The sequence below is a fragment of the Podarcis bocagei genome (genome assembly GCF_964188305.1).
Source record: "Podarcis bocagei genome assembly, chromosome: 17".
Lineage (NCBI taxonomy): Eukaryota > Metazoa > Chordata > Lepidosauria > Squamata > Lacertidae > Podarcis > Podarcis bocagei.
This window is the reverse complement of record NC_138143.1, coordinates 3,398,924-3,425,251: the sequence shown is the minus strand read 5'-3', so window position 1 is coordinate 3,425,251 and position 26,328 is coordinate 3,398,924. Positions and strand designations below refer to the sequence as shown.

The 26,328-nt window shown below is 43.7% G+C and overlaps 1 protein-coding gene and 1 long non-coding RNA gene across 5 annotated transcripts in view; both read right to left on the bottom strand.

Moving 5' to 3' along the window:
- Positions 1–26,328, bottom strand: part of MECP2 (methyl-CpG binding protein 2) — a 97,580-nt gene that overhangs the window by 42,486 nt on the left and 28,766 nt on the right. The gene's annotated exons all lie outside the window — the stretch shown is intronic.
- On the bottom strand, positions 5,910–25,742 carry LOC308576534. The gene is made up of 3 exons (XR_014003279.1): positions 25,661–25,742; positions 23,554–23,610; positions 5,910–7,518 (listed from the first exon to the last, which is right to left on the bottom strand). It is a non-coding gene; the product is annotated as an uncharacterized lncRNA (long non-coding RNA).

Here is a 26,328-nt window from a genome sequence, read left to right as displayed (position 1 = left end):
GACATAAGTATTAGCTGTTCAGACGGGAACAATATGTTTTCTCATCAGTTGACAGAAAGGTGAAGAACTGTTTTTTAATTTTTGTTTTGCAAGAAATGAATAAACAAACACCGTGCCATACATGCATACTAGGCAGTGAGAGGCAGGTCTGGCTGTATAGCATGGGCAAACAAAAAGGAAGAAGAAGAAGCAGCAGTTATAGCTCATGCCCACAAAGTTTCACATGGCTGCCTCCCGGCCAATATGCTCTCTCTTCTCTTGGGTTCTGCCTCTTCTTTCATGGGGTCGGGGCAACACAAGTACTAGAATGAGAGAATAGACAACTGGGAGTTGGGTTCCCAGAAGACAGGAAGCGATGGGAAGCAGCTGCTATTCAAGACCAAGGCTGTTGCTGCTGGAGGGTAGGGGAGCAGCAGTAGTGATGGTTGGGAGTGGGCTGTATGGAAATAGAGAGCAGTGTCAATCCTGACATGTAAAAAAAGCTAAAGGGTTTTGGGAAATGATACATAATGAAATAAAGAAGGTGTTGAAATGGGCTATTCCCAAATGACTTGAAGCTTTTCATATAGGGATAATAGGGATGGACTTTCCAAAGAAAATGACCAAACTACTTATGTATGTGACAACAGCAGCTACAATTTTATATGCACAGAATGGAAAGAAGAGAAGGTTCCAATGAAGGAGGAATAGCTTTTAAAAGTAATGAACTATGCAGAAATGGCAAAGCTGACAATAATATTAAGAGATCAAAATGATGAACTTTTTATAGAAGACTGGAAGCCTTTTTAGGACTCTTTGAAAAAGTACTATAATCAAATGAAATTGCAGGCAGGATTGGAGATATGAGCAGAGGAAGAAAAATGATAAAGTTATTTTATCAGGTGGATTTGTGTAATAGATAAGAGTTTGATAAATAACACAGTAGAAAAGGGTTTCGATAAAAACACCGTGGAGGCAGGGGTGGGAATTCAATATAGTGGTACCTTTGCTTAAGAACAGTTTAGTTTATGAACAACTTGGATTAAGAATGCTGCAAACCCGGAAGTAGGTGTTTTGGTTTGTGAACTTTGCCTTGGAAGCAGAACATGTTCCGCTTCCTGTTGAGTGTAAATTGAGTCCCCCGCTACTATGGGAAAGCACGCCTTGGTTTAAGAACGGACTTCTGGAACAGATTAAGTTTGTAAATCAAGGTACCACTGTACATGAAATAATGTAACTATTTAATCTGAAGTCAATTTACAAAAAATTAAGACATTCCAATAAAAAGCATATTTAAAAAAGGAGTCAATCCTACTTATGACATTTCCTATATTTTTCAGTGGAGCTCAAGGTGACATACATGAGGTTCCCATGTGGCCTCCCCATCTAGACACCTGACCAGATGTAGACTCGCTCAGGTTCCACAAGACGGCTGCAACATATTTTATTTATTGATATATAAAATTTAACCTTTCACCTTTCAGCTCAAATGCACACTCTCAAAGAGTCACACAACATATCAAAATCACAACATACTAAAGCAACAGGAGACAAAAAACAAAGAAAGAAAGAAAGAAAGAAAGAAAGAAAGAAAGAAAGAAAGAAAGAAAAGGTAGTAGGAATTATCAACAGAAACAGATAAAATAAACAAGGGACATGGGTGAATAAAAAAGGTATCTGCTTGGTGCCGAAAAGATAGAAGACTCTCTGGGGAGATGGTGCCACAGGTAGAGTGCCACCACCAAAGAGGACCTATCTTCTGGTCACAACTGGCCCAAATTCAGAAGATGGGGGCACACAGAGAGGGATCTCAGAAAATAATCTAAGAATTCAGGCAGTTTCATGTAGGGAGTGCGGAGTCTTTGGGCCAGCTCCTCTATCTGCAGGGCACCCTACCACAGAATCATAGAATTGTCGAGTTGGAAGGGGCCACAAGGGTCATCTAGTCCAGTGTTTCCCCACCTTTTTTGGGCAACGGCACACCTGTTTAATCAAAAAAATCTCGCGGCACACCACCATTACTGCCCCATGACGTCAGCGCGCAGCGTCACGCCGGGAGGGACGCACGAAAGTGAAAGTTTTCACTTTTTTCCCCTCCCCCTTGCCGGGGAACCTCCAAGCTTTGGGGGTGGGGGTGGGGAGGCAGCAGAGCGAGGGACTGAGGGACGGCGGCAGCTGGGGCGGCGGCGGCTGTTGTGGTGGTGGCGGCGATAGCGGGCGGAGGAGGGGGCGGCGGCGGGAGTTGCTGCTGCTGTTGTTGCTGCTGCTGCCCGGACATGCCGGCCTCCTCCTCCTCCGCTGTCTCGCGCTCCTCCATTTGCACGCGCTGCCCCGCCGCTCGGCACCACCACCGCGGAGCCGTCCCCGGCTCGACGCGGATCCTCGCCGCCGCCGCCTCTCACCACCCGCCTCGTCCGCCTCCTTCCCACGGCACACCAGCCGATGTCTCACGGCACACTAGTGTGCCGCGGAACACCGGTTGGGAAACACTGATCTAGTCCAACCCAATGGTGGAATCTTTTTGCCCATGAGATAAGGTGAGACAGAGGGCTCAGGCAGCAGACTGAAGTGGTGACAGGTTCTCAAGAGTGACAGGTTTTGAGCTTCAGGGTTATTGTTTCCAAAGTTAACTGCCCTGTGCAACTTTGTGCATAGCAACAACATCATGGGGAGCCAAAGCTGTGGAAGCCCTGTTCTAGGTGGTCCTCATGTTTCTCTTTTCTGTCAGCATCCAAAACATTCAAAGGACCCCGTTGCTTGAGAGCTTCCTAACCCCTTCTGTGCAATGCAGAGCCTCCTTGGCCTGCTTAGTTTGGCTCAGAAGCAATCCAGCTGCTTCCTGTGTTGCTGCAGCTATTATTAAAGCAAGGGGTGGAGTTTAGGACTTGGGAGTTTTTAAGAAACAGAAGCAGCATGCAGTGTCCTAAGAAGACATTTCCCCCACCTGAGTAAGAGATTTGCCTTAAAACAAACTAAAGGGATGGAGAGATGTGTGGAGATTATTGGTGTTTACCATAAGACAGGGCCGTAGCCAAGGGGGAGTTAGACTGGTTTTTTGCCACTGAATGCAGGTGGGGAAGGTGCCAAACTGGGTCTTTGACCAAGATGAAATAAAGCCTAGTTTGAAAGTAGTTTGGGGAAAGAAGAAGATGGGATCAGTGGAAAAAGAACAAAGTAAAGCAGAGATGCCAGGAGCTGGAGAAGTGGTACATTAAAATGCAACGTTCCTTCACTGTGTCTTTCTCTGAAGTTAAATGCAGGAGTGGAAGTAGATGGTATCTCAGTCAGAAATCAAATGCTCTTTAAAACAAGTCAGTTACACGTATGCAAGATTGAGCAAAATAGTCACCCCACTAGAGAATCTCCCAAATAGTCTTTTAGTGACTCCAGCAGGAACTTGTGCCACTGCGTGCAATGCACTTGTGTTAGATATAAAATAACTAAAATATCTAAACACACACATAATATTGTGGTATTATGGCAGTGAAGTGTAACTTTTGAATAAATGTGTTTTTAATATAAAATAAATATAAAATAAAATAGCTCTCCATTCCCTGTTTTGTTTTGCTTTACTATGACAAATTCAAAGTTGCATCCGTAGAAGACTTGCACAGATAGAACAGGCTCTGTCACCCCCATCTGCAGCAGGAAACACACAGATCATGAGGCGTGGTGTCAAACTACCCCTTCTGGACAATCCTGAGCACCCAATGATCAGATGTCAACTGAGTTCATTCAGTCACAAAACTCTGCAGTTTGCCGCCTATTTGAGACTCATGTTTGCTGGTTTCTTCATAAATCCAATGGCTGGCCTCAGAAATGGCTGCAAATTATCTGTACCCTCTGCTGTTGCTGGAACCTCTCTGACAATTCCTTTAGCCCAGAAGGAAATGGCCATTATTGCCCTGATGAAGAGGACAAAAGTCTCATGTGATTTTGTTAATAAGACATCACATTTCTTATCTTTTAAATAACATATATATATATGCTTTGATCTCATGGGAACCACTGCCCCTATGACTAGGACAGCTACTGGAGCATCTATTAACAGAACCCTCGGCCACTCTTAATACCTCTTTAGGTACGATATTTTATATATAAACAGCCCTGCTGAATTTAGATGTCATGGGTTTCCCCCACTCATCTAAGGCAAACAACTCCCCCCCCCCCGTGATGTGGGGAGTGCTTCCTTCTACTGCTCTGGTAATTCCACTTCCTTTTCTGAAGACAGAGAGAGACCCATGGCCAGCAGGGGGACAGAGGGACAATACACTCTCCTGGGCCTCCTCCAGAGTCACCTTGTAAGTACATGCCTTTTTGATTCAGGGATTAACAACTGCAGTATGCATTCAGATTAACAAGACTGCATGCCTCTTTCAACTGGCAAAAAAGAGTAGCTGCACGTCAGGTCTTGGGACAATGAGAAGGAACCCCGTCCAGGAGCGTATGGCAGCGGGTGCAAAAGTAGCCCCTTTTAGAAGCCAGAATAGTTGGACTGAAGAAGATGGGCGAGATGAGGAAATGTCCTACCCTTTTGTTGCTCCCTGAAGGAACTGAGAACCATCTTGGATCAACATTCCTTTCAGGCAGGAGACACCATCATGGGACATTAACAGAAATTAAAATTGCTCCTCAGACTTGTGTCTTCCTACAAGATCTGCCATATTCAATGCAGAACTTGGTATGAAGAGCATTGACATCAATAACAGGTGGAGGTGATCAGTACTCTGACCTGCCCATTCTGACCCCAGGGGCAAACTCAGAGCTGTTATCACTACCACACATGGTCAGAAGTAGGTAAGTTGGAAATTCAAGAAAACATACTTAATATTTTTTAATATCACATCTAAACAAATTCAAAGCTTTAATTTTTATTTAGAATACTTAAAAATATTCTTAGACCACTGTTAAGCATTTTTATTGGAATGCATTATTAAAACTATAAACAGAAATAGAAATAAAACAAATAAGATATCATTTTATTATGATATTTTAAGACAATTAAAAAAGGTGTTTTGAAAATTTGAAAATATTTTAAGATATACAACACTTTTATAATGTGCCAAAAGTGTCACTTATGATGTTCACTTCCATTTCATTTCGCTCTGCAACTTTGTATCTTTTAGTGTGTGCGTTTTTAGAAACTAAATGGTCAGAGGACCATTCTGAAATTGTACAACTGATGGTTCCTAAAAATACATTAAAGTCGGCTTGGCTATATATAATACATGAAAGTGTGGTTCCTAAAGACAGACACCTGAAAAAGTTTATTACAAGCAGAAACTGCTCAGTTTGACTGTTTCCATTCATTACATTACCAATTAGGTTAACAAAACTATTTATTTTTAGAAATTCATTTTTAAATGGAAAAGTACAGCAGTGGAAAATTTTCAACACCACCAGTTTTTCACACTGAATGGGTGGAGGGATGGAGAAGAGAAGAGGTTGATCAAATTTTGGCGCTCAATTTGGAAAGCTCTGAAAGCTCCAGCGTCCAGCAGGTTTTGACTAGCTGCTTGCTGCCTCTGGGAATTTCTTGGTAAGTTTAGTCCCAGGTTCACACACCTTTAGAAACCTCTCCTCAAAATCTTTCACAGTAGAGACTTCCACAGGAATCACATGGAACACTGATTCCTGCTATCCCCAATGAAAAATGACTAAAGGCTAGAAATTCAGACCTGGAAAATAGTTTCCAGATGAAAGAGTTTATGTAAACACACCCACCCACCCACACTATTGCGAGGATCAAAGTTGAAACCCCTATGGCAGCTTTTAAGGAGAAAGTAAGAGACACAATGTCAAACTGCCAAAGATGAAAGCAGATGAAGACTCAGTCAAGCATCTACTCTTGGATCATGCTGATTGATCCTAAGGATGGGCCACCAGGTAGAAAAAAGCCTGGAGAAAGAAGTGAGACAAATAATGACACCATTAAACATACCCATTTTTGTACTTACAGTCTCCTCTCCTGCTAAACACTCTCCCCACAGCGAGGGCTGGGTGATGTCAGGTTTACAACATCACAATATATCGCCAGGCAAACAATGTGATCTGGCGGCACATCACCATGTTCCAAAACCTGCTTCCTACCACAGCACTGCAAGGCGTCAGGGTGAAATTGCTGAGGTGGTTTCACCCCAGTGCCTCACTGCACCAGGGAGAAAGCAGCTTTGTGCTCCCCAAGTTGAGGAACCCCATCCTTCTCCTGCTTGCAAGCGAGCAAGCAGGAGAAGCTTTGGGACTGTTCGGCTGTGGGGTGGGAGTACCGACACGCCACTGGCTTTCACGAGCCAGCAGTGGGCTGGGGGCTCCATTAACTGCTTGGCTGAGGTGGCGGTAACCTAGCACCCTTCAGCAAAGCAGTTTCACAGAGTTCCCATCCTGCCACCAGCTGGTGCAAGCCAGTGGCGTGTAGGGGGCTCCATAAAACTGCTTGGCTGAAGTAATGGCAGATTGGCAGGGGGTTGGACTCGATGGCCCTTGTGGTCTATTCCAACTCTATGATTCTATGTATGCTTCTCAACCAAGCAGTTTAAAGAAGTGAAGGGAGGAACAAGCTGTACTGGCCCCTCTCCGATGCAGCATGTTTCTCCCTCTGCGCCGGTTTGAGGGCAAAGTGGGATGGCAGCTTCACTCAGCAGGATATCGCTGGTGAAACTGCCGCTGCCCCTGAGTCCCTCTGCCTCCAGTGCCCGGCTGCAGCTTGTTTCTCCCTTGGCGCGCTGGGCACTGGTGGCTAAGGAACTGAGGAGGAGGCTGTTTCACCTGTAATATACCACTGAGTGAAGCTGCCATTGCTGTCTGCCCCTCATACCGGTCCTGGGCGATGAATTGATACATTGCCCAGGCCTACCCAACCTGTGTTCCTTCTGATGCTCCTGGACTACAACTCCCATCACCCCTGAGCATCGGCCACGCTGGCTGGGGCTGAGGAGAACTTGAGCCCACTAACATCTGGAGAGCCACAGGCAGGCCCATGCAGAGCTTGTCTGAGGCCTGGGGCAAGGGTCTTCTTCTCAGCATGACAGGGTAAGTCTGGCAAGCTCCTGGCAGAACCCCATGGCCAGCCCAGCCCTCCAAGGCCCAAGGCAAGTGGACCCAGCTGCCCCACAACCTGCAGAGGCCTGACCACAGGTTCCCTAGCTCTCCTTATTTAGGTGTATGTGTGTTTAACCAAAATTATTAGTACTTCTCAACAACCATCCCTCCCTGTTCTCCTCCTGGGTGCGCTTATGTGACAAACATATTTTCCACTTTTTAAAAGAAGAGACTAAGGGACATGGAGCTCCTAAGCTGCAATTGTGCACCCTGAACTCTTGGAATAGGGTGGGATATAAATATGAATTAATGTGTCAGTTTTTTAAAAAGGCTAAATTGAGATCAGCCAGGCCTATGCTTCAGTAACATGCACAGAAAATTAATTTATTTTTCACATGACAAATAATAATCCTAAAGGGTTCGAACACTTTGTTGTTGATACACACCATAAACAATAACTGGGCAAATGCTATGGACTAGTCTCCACCTCACATCTGATGCCTAATGAGAAAGCAGTTGAAGAATATCCTAAGGCTGCATGAATTTGCAATCCGAAACAAATTCTAGATTTTAAAATGTCATAGTAGTAGCTTAGCTCAGTTCCCCCCTCTGCACACAGCAGACCTCTGCAATGTAGCATGCAATAAATTATCTCTTGCTTCCAAACAACATTAATGGGCAGCTACAATCAGCATTGTGACTCAGTGGAAATGGTACTCTCTTACTCCTAGGATATTTTTTTACTCAGATCCAGTCCAATTACCAACCTATCCAAGTTTCCATTGTGACAAGCAATTTCAGTGCTGAGTAACATTTTTTAAAATCTTCATAATCTTCATAATATGGCACACATGGAAGACATAGATAGAAAACAGCTGCTGTCACAAAGGTCACACCATGAGTTGAGGGCAAGTTAACCTTTGTCCTGGCCTACTGAGCCCCCTATACATTGGTTACATACGCTTCAGGTTACATACTCCGCTAACCCAGAAATAATACCTCGAGTTAAGTACTTTGCTTCAGGATGAGAACAGAAATCGTGCTCCAGCGGCGCAGCGGCAGCAAGAGGCCCTATTAGCTAAAGTGATGCTTCAGGTTAAGAACAGTTTCAGGTTAAGAACAGACCTTCAGAACAAATTAAGTACTTAACCCGAGGTACCGCTGTATTTTAAAATGCTGCTGAAGAATGAACAACCTAAGATGGTTCTTGTTGCTGAGTCACCATTTCAATTCAATAAATATCATTTGAAAATGGAGTTTCATTTCCAAACATTAGTGCAGAAGCATCAAGCTCCTGAAAACCGAGACTGTTAATGAGTATAAACAGATTAAGAGTTTTCATATGTTCGATATGTCTTTTCTCTTGCTTCTCACTCACAGAACTGAGGGCTGCTCTGCACCAGCAGTTGATACCATAAATTTAAACCTTACTTCACTTGTGGCATTGCTACAAGGCACAGCTTCCCATCAGAATCCCTCTCCTGGGTTAAGGGCTTGGGGTGGTTGTGGTAAAGCAGTCTTTTATTTAAGCACTAGCCTGGTACAGGAGCGAAACTAGGCTTTATTTCACCTGGATCAAAGACCCAGTTTGGCACTCCCCATGTGCCATTTGCACACACACGCATGTGCACACACACAGAGAGGCTAGGAGCCTCAATGGCGCCCTATGGAGGCTTCACCCGGGGCAAAAAATCTGGCTAGCGCCCCCCCTCCCAAGGCTCTGGACTAGTATATATACAGAAACCAGGAAATTCATACACAGGCAAGTGAGAAGGCTAAGATGTATTGTGCACCCAGCATAGAGAGTACATAGGCTGCAACAGGAGTATAGCTGTCAACCATCCCTTATTTGGCGGGAAACTCCCTTATCCCACCGCCGTTTCCGCTGCTGTCCTGGATTGATGATGTCCCTTAAATTTCCTGGGTTTCAAAGGAAGCAGCTCCTCTCCCTCCCTCCCTCCCTGCCGGCCAGGGAGGAGGGAGGCTCCAACTGTGTTGCTTGGCTGCGTTGCTCACCCAATAAGGAGTCTAAGAACGACTGGGGGGTGGAGCTTGCATGCCTTGTGCCGATCAAATCGGCCGCGTTGCCTGGGGACTCGCTTTTGCTCAGCGCTTCCCAGCGGAGAGGTGACGGTGGTTTTCCTTGCTGCATCCCCTTTGCTGGGTTGCTGCGCTGTGGGAACCACCACTTCATTTGGTTGCTGGCTGGGCTTTCTGCCTTTGGCTCAGAGGGGCTCAGAAGTTGAACATACCTGTGCTCAGAATCGGATGGATACGTCATCGACGGCCCACTCACCCTTGCTGGGGAAAAGGTATGTCAGGAGCGGGGGCACATGGTGGGGGGGGAGGAAAGGAGCTGGTTGAGTACAATGGCAGGCGGCAATCTTGGGGGGGGGGTGGATTTGTTTTGGAGGCTCCTTCGATTGACTGTTATGAGGGAAAGGAAAGGAGCTGGTTGACTAAAATCCCTTATTTTGGCTGCTGATCCCTTATTTCCGAGGCTGCTGGTCCCTTATTTTCAAATCTGTAAGTTGACAGCTATGAACAGGAGAGACACACTCAGCATGGAAATGCAGCTTTTGTCTCTCCTCTGCCATCCCCCAGCAGGCCTGCAAAAAATGCTGCAGGATAGTAGCTTCCATGGGCTACTATGGGTGATTTAAAGAGATTTTGTCTCAGAGTAAAATAAGCTGTCTTGGTTAATGTGATAATCCATGGACCCTTCTCTAACTTGATGCAGCCCCCACTTCCCCATTCAAAAGGCAACATGACCACATTTTACCTGAATATCTACTACTACTACTACTACTACATCATCATCATCATCATCATCATCATCATCATCATCATCATCATTATTATTATTATTATTATTATTATTATTATTATTTCTTCTTCTCCTTCTCCTTCTTCCAGCCAAGGTTCACAGAACAGGTTTCTTGCTGCCAACAGCTTAGATAGTGGCAAAGCTCCAAAGATTTACTTCAGGCCCACCTCAGGCCTGAGCATGCCCTGTGATATTTTTTACTTGCTTTTCCCTGAAATAGCAAAGCCCCATACTATATTACATACTACAGGTGACTTCCCACTTACGTGGGGGTTATGTTCCCAGGTACGGTGTATATAACTGAAAATGTGTATAGCAGGGAACACCATCTAAAAAGCCCGTAAACACCCTCTAAACCAGTGTTTCCCAACCGGTGTTCCCCGGCACACGAGTGTGCCGTGAGACACCGGCTGGTGTGCCGCGAGATGCCTGGAGGGAGGCGGGCGAGTCGGGCGGCGAGAGGCGGGGCGGGGGCGGCGAGGAGAGGCCGCGCCTCCTGCTGCTGCCTGGCGCTCCTCCTCGCAGCCGGCAGCGCTGCCTGGGCGCCTCCGCGCGACTCTGTCTCGCTGGGTTTGGTCTCCCAGCAGAGACGGGTCACACGCGCCCCTCCCTCCCTCCCTCAGCCTGCGCGGAGGGAGAGCCAGAGAGAGGCATCGCTCCTGCGCTCCGAGGCGGATTGAGCGCAGCTGAGAGGAGCTGCCGAGGGAAAAAACGTTCACTTTTGTGCGTCCCTCCCGGCGTGACGCTGCGCGCTGACGTCACGGGGCGGGGCTTTAATGGTGGTGTGCCGCGAGATTTTTTTTTAGTACACAGGTGTGCCGTTGCCCAAAAACGTTTGGGAAACACTGCTCTAAACCCCTGGGAACTCTTGAAAATCCCTTTTAAAAACCCAGCAGCCCTTCCAAACTGGCAAGAATGGTGGCAGTGGTGGCTCTATATCTTCATCATCACTGGAGGATGTGGAAATGACGACAAGAGGAGTAGACCGGTATCCTGAAGTGCTTGGCAGTGGGTCAGATTCACTTGCTGCTGCTGCTGGCGCTTTGCAGAGGAACATGGTGATAGGTAGTTGGTGTTTTGTCTCTTCAGCTGGTCAAACATCTCCTTGTATGGTCACACACCATCTGCAATGGCATGCTTGATCTTCAGGATGCGTTCCATGGAGAGGTCATACTGCACAATGATATAATTCACATGGTTGAGTGTGCCAAAGAGTTCAGAAAAGCTCTCCAAGGTCTAGGTGGATTGGTCATCCTGCTCACCATCCTCCCCTTCTTCCCCGCTTTCAGAGCTGGAACTTGATCTCAGCTCTTTCAGGCTCAAGGCCTGTTGTCCCTCAGTCAGTTCTTCCACTTCCTCCTGGATGAGGTCAACAAAGCCATTGTCATCAACACCATCTTCACAATGTTCTCCACCTCAGTGGTAATGTCTGGAAATTCCTTGATACCATGAACACATTCCTTCCAGAGTTTGCCTCAGCATGCGTTCATGGTTTCAGGCTTGATTGCATCCACTGCCTGCTTTGATATAGGTTTGATTGCAGTTGGCAATGTTGAAGGTCTTCCAGAATGACGTGAGGTCGAGATCCAGATCAGCATCCACTGCATTGATCAGCAAGACAAAGGTGAGCCTGGCATCATGAGCCTTGAAGCAGCGAATCACCCCTTGATTCAAAGGCTGGATGAGTGAGGTTGTATTGGGGGGGAGGCAACTGTGACATCATCGTGCACAAATTGCAGTCCCTGCAGGTGACCAGGAACACTGTCCACCAGCAGTAGCACTTTGAATTCCAGCCCATTCTCCAGCAAGTAACGCCTCCAGGGTGAATAAAAATCAATTATTTTTTTTAAAAAATCAGATTTTAAATATTTAAATTGGATTTTTTATTTATTTAAATTAAATAAAATGCTTCTGGAGGAAAAATCTTTCTAAAGATAGTTTTCTATTTAAGTTACATTATAGGCCAAAGGCTACTCATCAGGAAATAAGGATTTGTTTTAAGTTTTTTCATGTGTGCTAAAACTCAGTCTAAGTTTTTTTTAAAAAGTTTAACCACATCAGTTAACAAACATGGATACATATGCTATAATGTAATTGTTTTAGTTAAATAAATTGTTTAAATTGTTATTAAGGAAATGATTATGTTTCTCCTTCAAATAAAGTGCAGCAGAAAAGTTGTCCAAATATAAACAGTTAACTTATTAAACCTCACAATAATTTCATAATTATCTGTCTATGTATTTCTAATGGTATAATCAGTAATTTGTGATTTAACTGTAAAAACTACTCTGAAAATTTATTATTCAAAAAATGAAACCTTCACGTTGTAAATATTAAGATTATACCAGCAAGAATGAGTCCTTCTGTAAAAAAAATGTTTTAAATCAAGTCTTATTGACTAGTGATTTAAATTGTGATTTAAATCAAATCCACCCTGAATCCTCACTTCCAGAATGAAGCACTTGTGGAACCAGTCCAGAGAGCTTGCAGCAGTCAGACAGGCTCTCTTGTTGGACTGCCAGAAGACAGGCAGCAGGTGATTGTTTATGCCTTTGAGGGCACAGGGGTTTTCAGACCTTTACAGTATACCTGGTTTGATCAAGTGTACAGCCGCATTGCCACAGAGCAGCACAGTCACCCAATCCTTCACAGCTTTAAATCCAGGGGTTGTCTTCCAGAACAGCCAGTCTCCTCCACCCGAGGTGCTTCTACTGAGACACAAGTTGAGCTGAGGACTCAACGCACTGCCCTTGCCTTCTGCCAGCTCTGTGCTGGGGCAACGGCGTGCGTGCCCACAGAGAGGGCTCTGAGTGCCCCCTCTGGCACGCATGCCATAGGTTTGCACCCACTGAACTAGGCTGTGCCTGTTTGGGGACTGAATACAAGTGAAGTACAAACAACAGCATTAACATAACTACTGTATCCCAAAACAGTCTTCTGCACTCCACACATTCTACAGTGTACAGGCTTGGGAAAACGATTTATAGGAAACTGGTGGTAGGGGAGCCTGTAAGGTGCCAAGTTCCACCCCCAACTAGCAACTCTGCATCTAATGCTGGACTTTAAAATCAAAGCAATACACGGTGGGGGTGGCAACTGTGGACAGAATGCAACTTGCATGTGGTCCAATCCATCAAACATTTCACAGCCGGTTACAGTTTTATTCATTCCCTAAGAACTGAGAGCAATATACATGAGGCCAGGCAAAATCAGGTGCTGGTTCTAGTACAAATTATATATCTGGCTCAGAAAAAAAATGTTGGTAGCTTTTGTAGTGGGGTTACATCTAAAACATTGAATTGAAACATTATAGCCCCCACACAGATGCCAACAATAAATTGAATCCATGGAGCTGCAGTAATGCTTTATAGGCTGGCCGTTATGCATCCAAGGTCTGCACAGTAGCATAACTGCTGCCTGTGTGGTTCAAGGTCTAGATGCTGCAGATGTCACCCCAAGGAATACCAATACAGGCAACACAGCAGCCCAGCTTACAGGAGCATTAACATTAAGGTTAGCTTTAAGCTATCCACTATCAAGGGTGATTTCTGCCCAGTGTTCGAAACTCCCATTGTTCTAGGTGCATTTTGTGACAGGGAATTTCATTAGCGTGAGCCAGAACATGAGCCTAAGACAGGGATCCCCAAACTAAGGCCCACAGGCCAGATAAGGCCCGAGGGACTTGTTTATCCGGCCCACAGCGACCCCCGCCGCCCGCTGCTGCCCGTACTTACCGGCGCTGCACTGCACAGCAGCCCACTTCCGGGTCAGTTGCGCATGCACAAGTGTTATTTCCAGTGCACATCCAGGTCGGAGGAGGCCTGTGCACATGCACACAAGCTATTTCCGGTGCTCCTCTGACCCGGAAGTATGCCGGAAATAGTGTGTGTGCATGCGTATGGGCACGCACTCCTCTGCCCTCCGGCCCGCTGCATGATTGGTGCTGGAGACACCGGCCCGAGGTGCGGTAAGTTTGCTGACCCCTGGCTTAAAATTTCAGATTAAAACTGCAGAGCGGAAGGAAAGGAAGACCTTTTTCTGCCTCTCCACTTCCAGATACTCTCTGAAGACTGGAGAAGAGACCCTCTTAAGAATATCAGGGGGGGGGGGTGCGCAGGGGAAGGACTAGACAATGTAAAACATGAACACAATATGTTAGCTGCAGTTCATTCATTTTCAGCTTTGAATTCTTGTTATAAAATAAGTGCGCCTAGACATCCTGCTGTTACGCCCATAACCTAGGTTTAAGGTGCCATTTAGTTCCTAGCTTTCATATCTCTGTTTCTAACACTGTTTCTGACAAAGATGATTCCAACCAACCAACCAACCCACCCCATCCTTCCTTGTTATAAGATAGAAACTCATAGTGGACTCAAGTCCACTAAACAAAAATCAGCTGAAAACACTGTAAGAAATGAGTCCTTTGTATAGCACTGACTCCTGCTGTTTGGAAAACAGAACGACATGACACTAACACAAGATGCCAAGTCTATATTTTTGTTACACAACATACACCATGGATTATCTTGATAGCCTCTTTTTAGGAATCATTGCAGCTTGTAAACAGGACTGAAATAAATGTACTAGAAGGGCAGTATACAATTCAAATCAATGTTAACTCTCCTCCAGCCAGAAGACAGCTAGCTTCTAAAATAGCAAGTCTCTTTTATGAAAATGACAATACATCGATCCAGTATTAGTTCTAAAAACAGTTCAGCCCAGATTTTCTATTTTGCCACCAAGTTTTTCAGTGCTGTAAAAGGAAGCTAAATATATTTTAATGCGCTCTGGTGTTTTGCATTCTAACACTCAAAATTGCAGAAGTTATATCTTTTGTATTTCAGTTTTCATCTAAAGAGAAAAGTTGCTAGTTCCCACTATTAGAGATAAGAAAATTTGGGGAAGTTGCAGGGTTTAAAATAAACAAAAGTAAAACTAAAATTTCAGTGAAAAATATAGACAAACAGGTAAAGAACGATGAACAGACAAATACGGGATTAATAATAGGATAAAAAGGTTAAGTATTTGGGAATTTGGTTAACATCAAGAAACCCTAACATATTCCAAGAAAATTATATTCAGACATGAAGAGAAATCAGGAAAAGTCTTGAAGTATGGGGTCAGAATGAAGCTTTCATTGATGGGAAGGATGTCAGTCATAAAGATGAATGTGTTACCGATGATGCTTCTCTTATTTCAAACAGCTCCAGTAATCAGCAATGGAAGATGCTTCAAAGCATGGCAGAAATATATTTCTAGATTTGTCTGGCAAGGGAAGAAACCAAGAATTAAATATAAAATTCTGATAGATTGGAAACGAAGAGGTGGATTCTCCTTACCTGATTTACGACCAGATTATGAGGCATCATTTCTTTGCTGGTTAAAGGAGTGATTAACCAGGTGTTAGACTTGGAAGGACATGACAATAAGTTTGGTAATATTTATGGTATGGTAAAATTAAAATGCATAAAGGTTTTATGCATCATGCAATCAGAAAAAAATATATACAGTATGGAATAAATATAAAAACCAGTTGGAAAGAAAGAAACCTTTGTGGCTCTCTCTTATTGAAGCTATATCTTTGAAAAAATGAAAAATGAATGGGCAACATATACAGATTTGTTAATGGATGTAGACTGAGAAGTAAAATGAGAAAGGTTTGAATATGTTACAATATTATCAACTTAATGAGCTATTTGAATTAGATAAAATGAATGGATTTATGAATCAAACCTCACGATTTGAAAGAGAACTTATAGAGAGTGTACAAGTTGTTATTGGAATGGGAAACAAAAGACAAACTTGTAAAATCAGCAATGATACACTGGGCAAGGAGTATAGGTCATAACTTTGAAATAGCAGCATGAGAAAAATTATGGAATACAGATTTGAAATTTACGGTGTGTTATACACTAAACGACAACTATATGAAAATGATGTATAGATGGTATCTGACTCCTAGTAAATTGGCTAAGATGTATAAATCGGAATCATAGAATCATAGAATCATAGAGTTGGAAGAGACCACAAGGGCCATCGAGTCCAACCCCCTGCTAAGCAGGAAACACCATCAGAGCACTCCTGACATATGGTTGTCAAGCCTCTGCTTAAAGACCTCCAAAGTAGGAGACTCCACCACACTCCTTGGCAGCAAATTCCACTGTCGAACAGCTCTTACTGTCAGGAAGTTCTTCCTAATGTTTAGGTGGAATCTTCTTTCTTATAGTTTGGATCCATTGCTCCGTGTCCGCTTCTCTGGAGCAGCAGAAAACAACCTTTCTCCCTCCTCTATGTGACATCCTCTGGGGTGTTAGCCACCCCTCCCAGTTTGGTGTCATCTGCAAAATTTGATCAGGATGCCCTTGAGTCCATCATCCAAGTCGTTGATAAAGATGTTGAATAAGACCGGGCCCAAGACAGAACCCTGTGGCACCCCACTAGGCACTCTTCTCCAGGATGAAGAGGAACCATTGATGAGCACCCTTTGGGTTCGGTCAGTCAGCCAGTTACAAATCCACTGAGTGGTAGCATAGTCAAGACCGCATTTTACCAGATACATGCTGGAAATGTAAAGAAAAGGAGAGTACCTTTTACCATACATGGTGGTCATGTAAGGTAGTGAAAGCTTTCTGGGAAATGATTTATAATGAACTGAACAAAATGTTGAAGATATATTTTATTTTATTTTTAAAAAAACCAGAAGCTTTTCTTCTAGAGATAATAGGCTCAGAGGAACCCAAATATCAGAAAAAACATTTATGTATGCAGCGACTGCCCAGATGATTTATGTGCAGAAATGGAAAGAAGAAACAGTTCCAACTAAGGAGGACTGGCAGAAGATGGAGTATGCAGAAATGGCTAAACTTACGGGAAGAATGAAGAACCAGGAAGAAAAAACCTTGAATAAAGAATGGAAAAAAAATTGTGGATTATTTGAAAAATTATTGCAAACAACTTAAAACGTTAGCAGGGTTAACATAAAATGAGCAGTCAAGATATATGTGAAAGGGAGATCTTAAAAGAAAAATAAACAAATATAAAGAGTATGTTTGATTTTTAAAAAATTTGTATTCTTGTTATAAAATTGAAAAATGATTTACTTTTTTAAAAAAAAAGTTTCTAGTTCTCATGGTTGCAGGAATAAAACAGATGCATGGAAACTGCATGATCAAAACTCAGAAACCCAACAAGATTACAGAATGTACTGTTTAACTCATGCTTTATATAGCTTAATTCATTGCTGCTGAATGCCTGGGGTGATCAATGCAACAGAGGCCTTTTGATGAACAAGCCCTGCCAGTTTTTTCGAAGTGGTGAAAGCTTTGATAACAATTTGGGCACAGAGAGAGTGGGAGCCCACATATTCTTCTACCCAGTTAGCCACTCAGCTGAAGTGTAATGCACACACACTTTTGGGGGGAGCCTATTCAATTCCCCTCACACAGAAAAAACAAAAACAAAACAAAAAGGGAAAAACACCCTGTGCTTTCTGTGTCCTTTCTTTCAAAATTCGAGACTGCGGAAGCAAAGAAAGCACAAGTTACATTTCACTGCTGAGCAGTGCACATACTTTGGTAATTAGGAGATCTCCAACCTAAGTTATGGCCTGCGTGAAATCACATTTATTTTAACAAAACAAAGATGTAAAACACAGAGCTGACTGAATATCCTTAGCTGAACTCCAGCTGGTATGACAGACATTTTTCAGTCTGTACAACTAAGCCAACCTACACCAGTTAAGGAACTGGTTGACTGCTATTTGCGTATTCCACATGCCTGAGTGAAGAACAGCGAAGGAGAGACACATTTTTGCCAAGCGTATAAACACAATACATAAACATATGAATGCCAGATCAAGGGTCCATCTCAGGGGTCAGCAAACCTTTTCAGCAGGAGGCCGGTCCAATGTCCCCCAGACTTTGGGGGGGGGCAGACTATATTGTGGGGGGGAATGAACAAATTCCTATGCCTCACAATATAATCCAGAGATGCATTTTAAATAAAAACACACATTCTACTCATGTAAAAACACACTGATTCCTGGACTGTCCGCAGGCTGGATTTAGAAGGTGATTGGGCCAGATTGCTCACCTACCCATGGTCCATCTAGTCCAGGGGTCTGCAACCTTTCAGACAAAAAGAGCCACTTGGACCGAAGGGAAAAAAAACTGGGAGCCGCAAAACCATTGCGACATTTAAAACAGTGGGGAGTGTTGGGGCGCACAATGCGCCTCCTCCCCTCGCTAGTATCAGCCCCGGAGCCGCGGCAAAGGTGTAAAAGAGCCACATGCGGCTCCGGAGCTGCGGGTTGCTGACCCCTGATCTAGTACAATATTCTGGTTTCCCATAGTGGTAAGTCAAAAGCAGAACACAAAGCCATTAATACTGTTTGCACCACAGCAACTAATTACAGTACAACCATAAGCACCATGTGTAACCTAGTTAGTCAATATGGGTAAAGAGGAAATGGGAAGGGATTCTGTTGTTGTTTTTAAGTGCACAGAGGAACCCACCACCTGTATTGGCCCTTCAACATACCCAGTCTAAAACAGAACAAACAAAACACACACACCCCAATTTTTTTTTACATCTATGCACCTATACACCACTACTCATCACTGCAACACAGATGTCTGTGGACAACCCTGCCTCCACACTTCAGAGATTAGCAGACGTTTGTGTTGGGGTTCAAAACCACCCAAATATGTTTGTCTCAAACACACAATCACTTTTCAAAACACTTCTATTTGCAAGCCTTGACTCTCCCTTCATAAAAATCAGTCGAATCATAATGGACGGATTTCAGGTACAATTTAAGATAACTGCCTTAAAAACCCTTAACTCCACTCCCATCTTTTCTGCTTTCAACATTGTTCATCATTTCCCTGTCTTTCCATCTACTCCAAACCCTGAATGCACTCACATAGGCAACATGGAAGAAGAATCTATGCACAGCAGGATCACAGCTGGGAAGATTTTAGAAAATTTCTAAAAAATAAAGTACAAAGTGGTTTAGTTTAAACCATCGTGGCAAATGGCTGATTTTAAAATGGGAGTTAAATTTTGTAATTGATGCATTTCTTAAATAAGAGTGTGTATTAACTGGTTTCTATCAAAATACAATTAACATATACAGTGGTGCCTCGCAAGACGAAAAGAATCCGTTCTATGATTCTTTTCGTCTAGCGGTTTTTTCGTCTTGCGAAGCAAGCCCATTGATGGATTAGCGGATTATCGCTATTAGCGCTATTAGCGGCTTTTAGCGGCTTATCTGCTGATCGGATCAGCTGATAAGCGGCTTAGCAGCTTAGAAAGGGGGGGGGAAACCAGCAGGAACTCGCAAGGCATTGTCATCTTGCGAAGCAAGCCTATAGGAAATTCGTTTTGCGAAGCACCTCCAAAACGGAAAACTCTTTCGTCTAGCGAGTTTTCCGTCTTGCGAGGCATTCGTCTTGCGGGGCACCACTGTACCTTGTTTGTGACAAAGTAAAACATTATACTACCTAGGAGATTAATCCAAAACCTCTGGTCATATAGACCACTAAATAATTTTTATTAACAATTTTCTTGGTTTACAAAAGTACACGCCTTTTCTCTTTTTTTCAGCCTCTACAGTCTTTTCTACAGATCAGTTACATTTGTTGTGAGACATTAGTGTTGAATATAGTATAAGGCATGGGTAGGCAAACTAAGGCCCAGGGGCTGCATCCGGCACCATTGCCTTCTAAATCCAGCCTGCGGACGGTCCGGGAATCAGCGTGTTTTTACATGAGTAGAATGTCTGCTTTTATTTAAAATGCATCTCTGGGTTATTTGTGGGGTATAGGAATACGTTCAATATTCCCCCCCAAAAAAATATAGTCCGGCCCCCCACAAGGTCTGAGGGACAGTGGACCGGCCCCCTGCTGAAAACGTTTGCTGTCCCCTGGTATAAGGCCAGGAAGAAGATGGGGGGGGAGGAGGGGTGGCAGTGAAATTTTTATTTTTTTACAGTGTACATGTGGGGTTTTGTGTCAGCATCAACTGGGTAGGTTCTCTTTCTATTTGCTTATTACATTTCCTTGGTAGTGAGAGGGATTGGGGGAGCCCAGGGTGTGGATGGTTGTCTGTGGTTGTCTGCAGTGAGGTTTGTTTGCATTTGTGAAGTGTGCGGGGGGGGGGGGGCTTGTTGGGTCAAATTGGCCAAATTGATTTGTATGTTTTCAGTGGATTCTTGTTGTGGTCTTTTTGGGCTGTGTATGAGATAAAGGGAAGCCATACTGGGGTGAGAGAGTCCTCTTCTATTTGTCCTCGTGTCAGTTTCAGTCTGTTGGGTTAGCTTTTCTCATAAGGCTATTTCCCATTTGGTACCAGGACTCTCCAGTGTTTGGCTATGATGCTTTTCAACATCTTTATGCACCCCCTCGCCCAGCTTGTCCGGAGTTTTGGGTTGGGCTGCCATCAGAATGCTGATGACACCCAACTCCATCTGTTGATGGATGGCCATCCTGACTCGGCCCCAGACACACTGATCAGATGTTTGGAAGCTGTGGCTGGATGGTTACGTGGGAGCCTGTTAAAGTTAAATCCTTTGAAGACAGAGGTCCTTTGGCGGGGTTGGGACGATATGGGATTGGGGGGGGGAACTCCCATCTCTTGCGGGGGTGCAATTAGTGCCAGCACCGTCCGTTAAGAGTTTGGGTGTAATCTTCGACACCTCCCTTTCCATGGAGGCGCAGATTGCAGCTATAACAAAGGCAGCATTTTTCCATCTCCGCCAAGCTAAGCAGTTGGCTCCTTACCTCTCTCGCCCTGACCTAGCCACTGTGATCCACGCGATGGTCACCTCCAGAATGGATTATTGTAACTCGCTCTATGTGGGGCTGCCCTTGAGACTGACCCAGAAACTCCAGTGGGTGCAGAATGCCGCGGCGAGACTCCTTACGGGGTCTTCGCTGCGAGATCACATTCACCCGGTGCTATACCAGCTGCACTGGCTCCCGGTGGAGTACAGGATCGGGTTCAAGGTGCTGGTTTTAACCTTTAAAGCCCTATACAGTGGTACCTCAGGTTAAGCACTTAATTCGTTCCGGAGGTCTGTACTTAACCTAAAACTGTTCTTAACCTGAAGCACCACTTTAGTTAATGGGGCCTTCTGCTGCCCCCACGCCGCCAGGGCATGATTTCTGTTCTCATCCTGAAGCAAAGTTCTTAACCTGAAGCACTATTTCTGTGTTAGCGGAGTCTGTAACCTGAAGCGTATATAACCTGAAGCATATGTAACCCGAGGTACCACTGTACTTAGTTTTTACCTCAGAAATAAAATATTTTTCCATGTAGAAAAATAGGCTTTAATTCAGGTACATTTGATAGAGGGTCATGAATATTGAAAGGCATCAAATTTAACATTTTTATAATCAATTCAATTTCCATCTAAGACAAGCTTTGAAGAAATTTCACTTTCTATGTATTTCTATTTTATTTTATTACATTTATATTCCACTTCTCTGTCAAGGAACTCAGGATAGAGTACCATATTTTTTGCTCCATAAGACACACTTTTTCCCTCCTAAAAAGTAGGGGGAAATGTGTGTGCGTCTTATGGCGTGAATGCAGGCGGGAGGCAGGCGGGAAAAGCCCCCAAGAGCCACACACAGGCTCCGCGCGGCTCTTGCGGGCTTTTCTACGAGGTGGGAGCCTTCTCCCACCTCGTAGAAAAGCCCGCAAGAGCCACGCTCCCTTTAAAGAGCGCACGGCTCTTGCTGGCTTTTGTGGGAGGTGGGGGAAGGGAAAGAGGGCAGCCCCTCAGTCCCTTCCCCACCTCCCGGTAAAGCCCCCAAGAGCCACGCTCCCTTTCACGAGCCGCATGGGGGGGGTGTGCGGCTCTTGGGGGCTTTTCCCCCAAGGAGGGAGAAGGGCAGCCCGTCAGTGACTAGGCTAAGGTTACTAGGTTACTAGGTTAGGCTAAGAGAAAATGACCGACCATAGATATAGATATAGATATAGATATAGATATAGATATAGATATAGATATAGATAGATATAGATAGATATATGAAATCCAATTTTTTAATTATTATTTTTCTCCTTGGAACGTGTCCAGAGGAGGGCAACCAAAATGGTCAAAGGCCTGGAAACGATGCCTTATGAGGAACGGCTAAGGGAGCTGGGCATGTTTAGCCTGGAGAAGAGGAGGTTAAGGGGTGATATGATAGCCATGTTCAAATATATAAAAGGATGTCACATAGAGGAGGGAGAAAGGTTGTTTTCTGCTGCTCCAGAGAAGCGGACACGGAGCAATGGATCCAAACTACAAGAAAGAAGATTCCACCTAAACATTAGGAAGAACTTCCTGACAGTAAGAGCTGTTCGACAGTGGGATTTGCTGCCAAGGAGTGTGGTGGAGTCTCCTACTTTGGAGGTCTTTAAGCAGAGGCTTGACAACCATATGTCAGGAGTGCTCTGATGGTGTTTCCTGCTTGGCAGGGGGTTGGACTCGATGGCCCTTGTGGTCTCTTCCATCTCTATGATTCTATGATTCCTTATTAAGCAAAGAGAGTGAGCCCACTCATCCACCTAGCTGGATTGGACAACAAGTATCAATAGTGAAGAGTAGACCCATTCAAAATAAGTTAGAATATGCCTCAATTTATTTTATTTTATTAAGCTTACCTATGTACCCGCTTTGGGAATGCTTGTCACCTAGGTAAGTAAATTCAACTGTGTAGACAGCTAATAGCATCACTTGTATCTATTCCATGTATGTGCACATAGGGGCTACTTCACTTGATCATAAAATATACAAATTACACAAGAATGTGTAATACATGCACTCAATAAATCATCATCAACATCATCATCATTTTTTTATTATTAATTTCATTTGTTAGTTCATTTGTTAGACAAAAGTCTCCAGCAAATTAACAAATAGGTATATTATACAGAGACACGTGTCAGAACAGTTCAAAACTCCTTATCAAATGTACATGTAGTTTGGGTTACCTGATTTCTTAAGTCACAGAAACAGGAGAAAAGTGGTGGCTTCACAACAGGGGGAGAGAATCTAGTTGTCTGGGGTGGAGCGCAGTTACAATGGAGAATGGATAGGCAACTTGAGTTCAAGGTTCAACCCCCCCCCTCAAATATTCTAATCTGGCCACTAGCACACCCACACACCCAAAGGTACCTCTTCTTTTCACTTTGCATACATCTTGGCTCATGCTAGAGAGAAAGCATCTGAGTCAGAAGCACACAACTGTCTATAGCACCCTCCTTCTCTTCAGAAGATTTGACATAACCTTTCATGTATCATGAACCTCACCTACTGGCTCCACAGCACAAGCAAAGGGCTGTGTAATTCTGATTCCATATTACAAATAGCAACTGAGGGTCTGTCAAACAGATTACAGTTATTTCTGCAAGATGACTCCCATGGTATCACGGCACGTGTCCTTGCACTCACCTCAAACAAGAGATCATATGTAAAGCGCCAAATACACCAATAGCAATAGATAAATAAATAAACAGAAATAATAATTAGGGCTGTCAAGCAGTTTAAGTGTTTAAGTTTACTGTATTGCCCTTTCACAGATCAATTCATTACACTGAGATGTACATTGTTTATCCTGTTTGCGCTCTGCATCCAGATGGGAAGCTCAAAGTAGATTACACTCTAAAAATCTGCAAACATATAATTATAACCAAAACAAGGAAAATAATTTGCATATTACCATAACCTCAGTGCCGTGCCTCTTCTAAGATACTGAAGGTATTACTAGAAAGAAACACTATTGAGACAAGAAAAGTTCAAACAATATTATTTTCTCATTCCGTTATTTGGAGGAAACCTACAGAACTAAAACGAACAAATCAAAACAAATACACCCTTAATTTTCAGTCCCACCAATTAGCTACTTTGTTTAAGGCAAAAGAAATTGAAGATCCATGATTTGATCTCCTTTTTAAAAAACAAAATCATTGGGGTGAGAGGCAAGTTGAATTGGAATAGCAGGGCTTGATCCTCCTTCCATGTGTCATTTAACAAATCTAAATACCCCTCCCCCTGAAAACAGGGGGTTTGCTATTTCCTGGCCCAGTTGCACTGGCTGCCGTAAGTCTCTGGGCCCAATGCAAAGTGCTAGTGTTGACCTATAAAGCCTTACACAGCTCAGGACCTCAATACCTTAAGGACTATCTCTCCCCCCATACAAACTGACCCAGACTCTGTTCTTGTCATCTGAGGCACTTTTCTATGTCCCCGGGAGGTTTGGAGGGTGGCAACACAAGAACAGGTCTTTTCTGTGGTGGCTCCCCTTCTGTGGAATGCTCTTCCCAAAAAGACTTGCCTAGCACCATCATTGTATGTCTTAGGTGCTAGGCAAAAACATTCCTCTTTACCCATGCCTTTGGCCATTCAATAATCTATGGTCTGTTAAATGGGGGGGGGGGGGGAGACACTGTTATGATTATTTTATTATTATGTTTTTATTATTGTGTTCTGTAAAGTGTGATATTAATGTTGTAAACCGTCCTGGGATCTTTTGATAAACAATAAAATAAAATAAAATATTTAACTAGTAAAACTGTGTAGAAAGCATTAAAATCCCTCCCTTGCTCCAATCAGATCCCTCATTTGGTTGTTTAATAAATAATATTAAAAGAGACAAGCGATCCAATCAAAGCTCTCCAGCATCTTTTCAATTTTCACCGTAAGCATTTATTTTAATCTATTCACTGACTGAAGTTTACAAAACTCAAAAACAAAAACCAGAAAAAACCTCTCAGAATTGTTTAGTTTGATAACAGTACAAAACAGTGTTGGCAAGGAAAGCCTGCATTTTTTTTAGGGGGGGGAAGATGAGTTCCCCACCTCAATTTCCAACTATAGCCAACTCATTGGAGTGACAATACTGATTAGACATGATTGCAAGCAGTCTCTTTTATACTCAATTTTATTTTTAAAAAAAACCTTTTAAAAATGTTTTTGAATGATGGTATTCCTGGAAAACAGGTGGTATTGAATTTTTCTTCTTTTTTAAAAGTCCCTTGACCATGTATGTCTGCAATATGCCAACACTTATAAACAACGAAACCTACAGCACCAACATCAACATGTGCATTTATAAAGGAGCTCATGACAATCAGACCCAAACATACGGAGCTATGTTGCTACAATACACTTTTGCTTTCAGGGGCTGGCTTTGGATTTTTCAGAGTACAAATCTGAACACTATGAAAACTCAAAGCTGGTTTGGTCAGAGACCATGGCAAGGCACCAAAAGGGAATGTGCACATCATAGGCAGTAACAGCTCTGAAATGCTGCCTTCAAATGTGCAGGAAGCTGGGACTTGTGTGCACAGCGTCAGAATTCTTTCCCTCATGCACCTCAGCTTCCCATTCCCGTTTGCTTGTGCCCTGGCTTAAGTGGAGGAGTAAACAACTGAGGTACACAAGGCAAAGAAAGAGAAGATTTTATAACATATCTAAGACATACTTCAAGGGACGCGGGTGGCACTGTGGGTTAAACCACAGAGCCTAGGACTCCCGTTGCTCAGTCCCTGCTCCTGCCAACGGGTGAGCTCCCGTTGCTTGGTCCCTGCTCCTGCCAACCTAGCAGTTCGAAAGCACGTCAAAGTGCAAGTAGATAAATAGGTACCGCTCTGGTGGGAAGGTAAATGGCATTTCCGTGCGCTGCTCTGGTTTGCCAGAAGCGGCTTAGTCATGCTGGCCACATGACCCGGAAACTGTACGCCGGCTCCCTCGGCCAATAAAGCGAGATGAGCGTCGCAACCCCAGAGTTGGCCACGTCTGGACCTAATGGTCAGGGGTCCCTTTACCTTTAAGACATACTTCACCATTAATACTGACTAGATGATGTCTCCAACATTCCACTCAGTTCATGCATAAAGCTTTCTTCTGCTGTCAAAGCAAGTCACAATAATTATATTTCTTTCACTTTATTTATGAATTGCATCCCATGAAACACCCCAAAGCAATTAACAAGAAAAAAAAATGTAAATTCAGTTTCTAGTCCAATATAGATAAAGACTGGCATAAACTCTATTTAAAAGGCTTGTTGGAAGATGAACATCTCCAACAGGCACTGAAAAGATAATGAGGACAATGCCTGTCAGGTGTGTGTGTGTGTGTGTGTGTGTGTGTGTGTGTGTGTGTGTAAGTTCCAAAGGGGAGGTGGTGCCACATTAAAGGTCTGTTTCCTACATTGTACAGAACATAGCTTCTACTGAGATGGCATCCTGCTGGTAGCCCTCTCCAGCAGAACATTTGGGTGTATAAGGGGTGACATTTGTTGACAAGGCACATAAAGAAAGAAGTCTGACAAATATAACGAGGAGGAGGAATGGAGTGGGGGTGAGGAAATGATGACTTTGGAAGTGTTTGCCTGCACCCAGAGCTAGTGAAGAGGGATCTTCCAAAGCCTCTGCTATTGTCTGTGTGAAGAAGAAAGAGTTTAGAGAAGGGGCCAGCAAACTTTTTCAGCAGG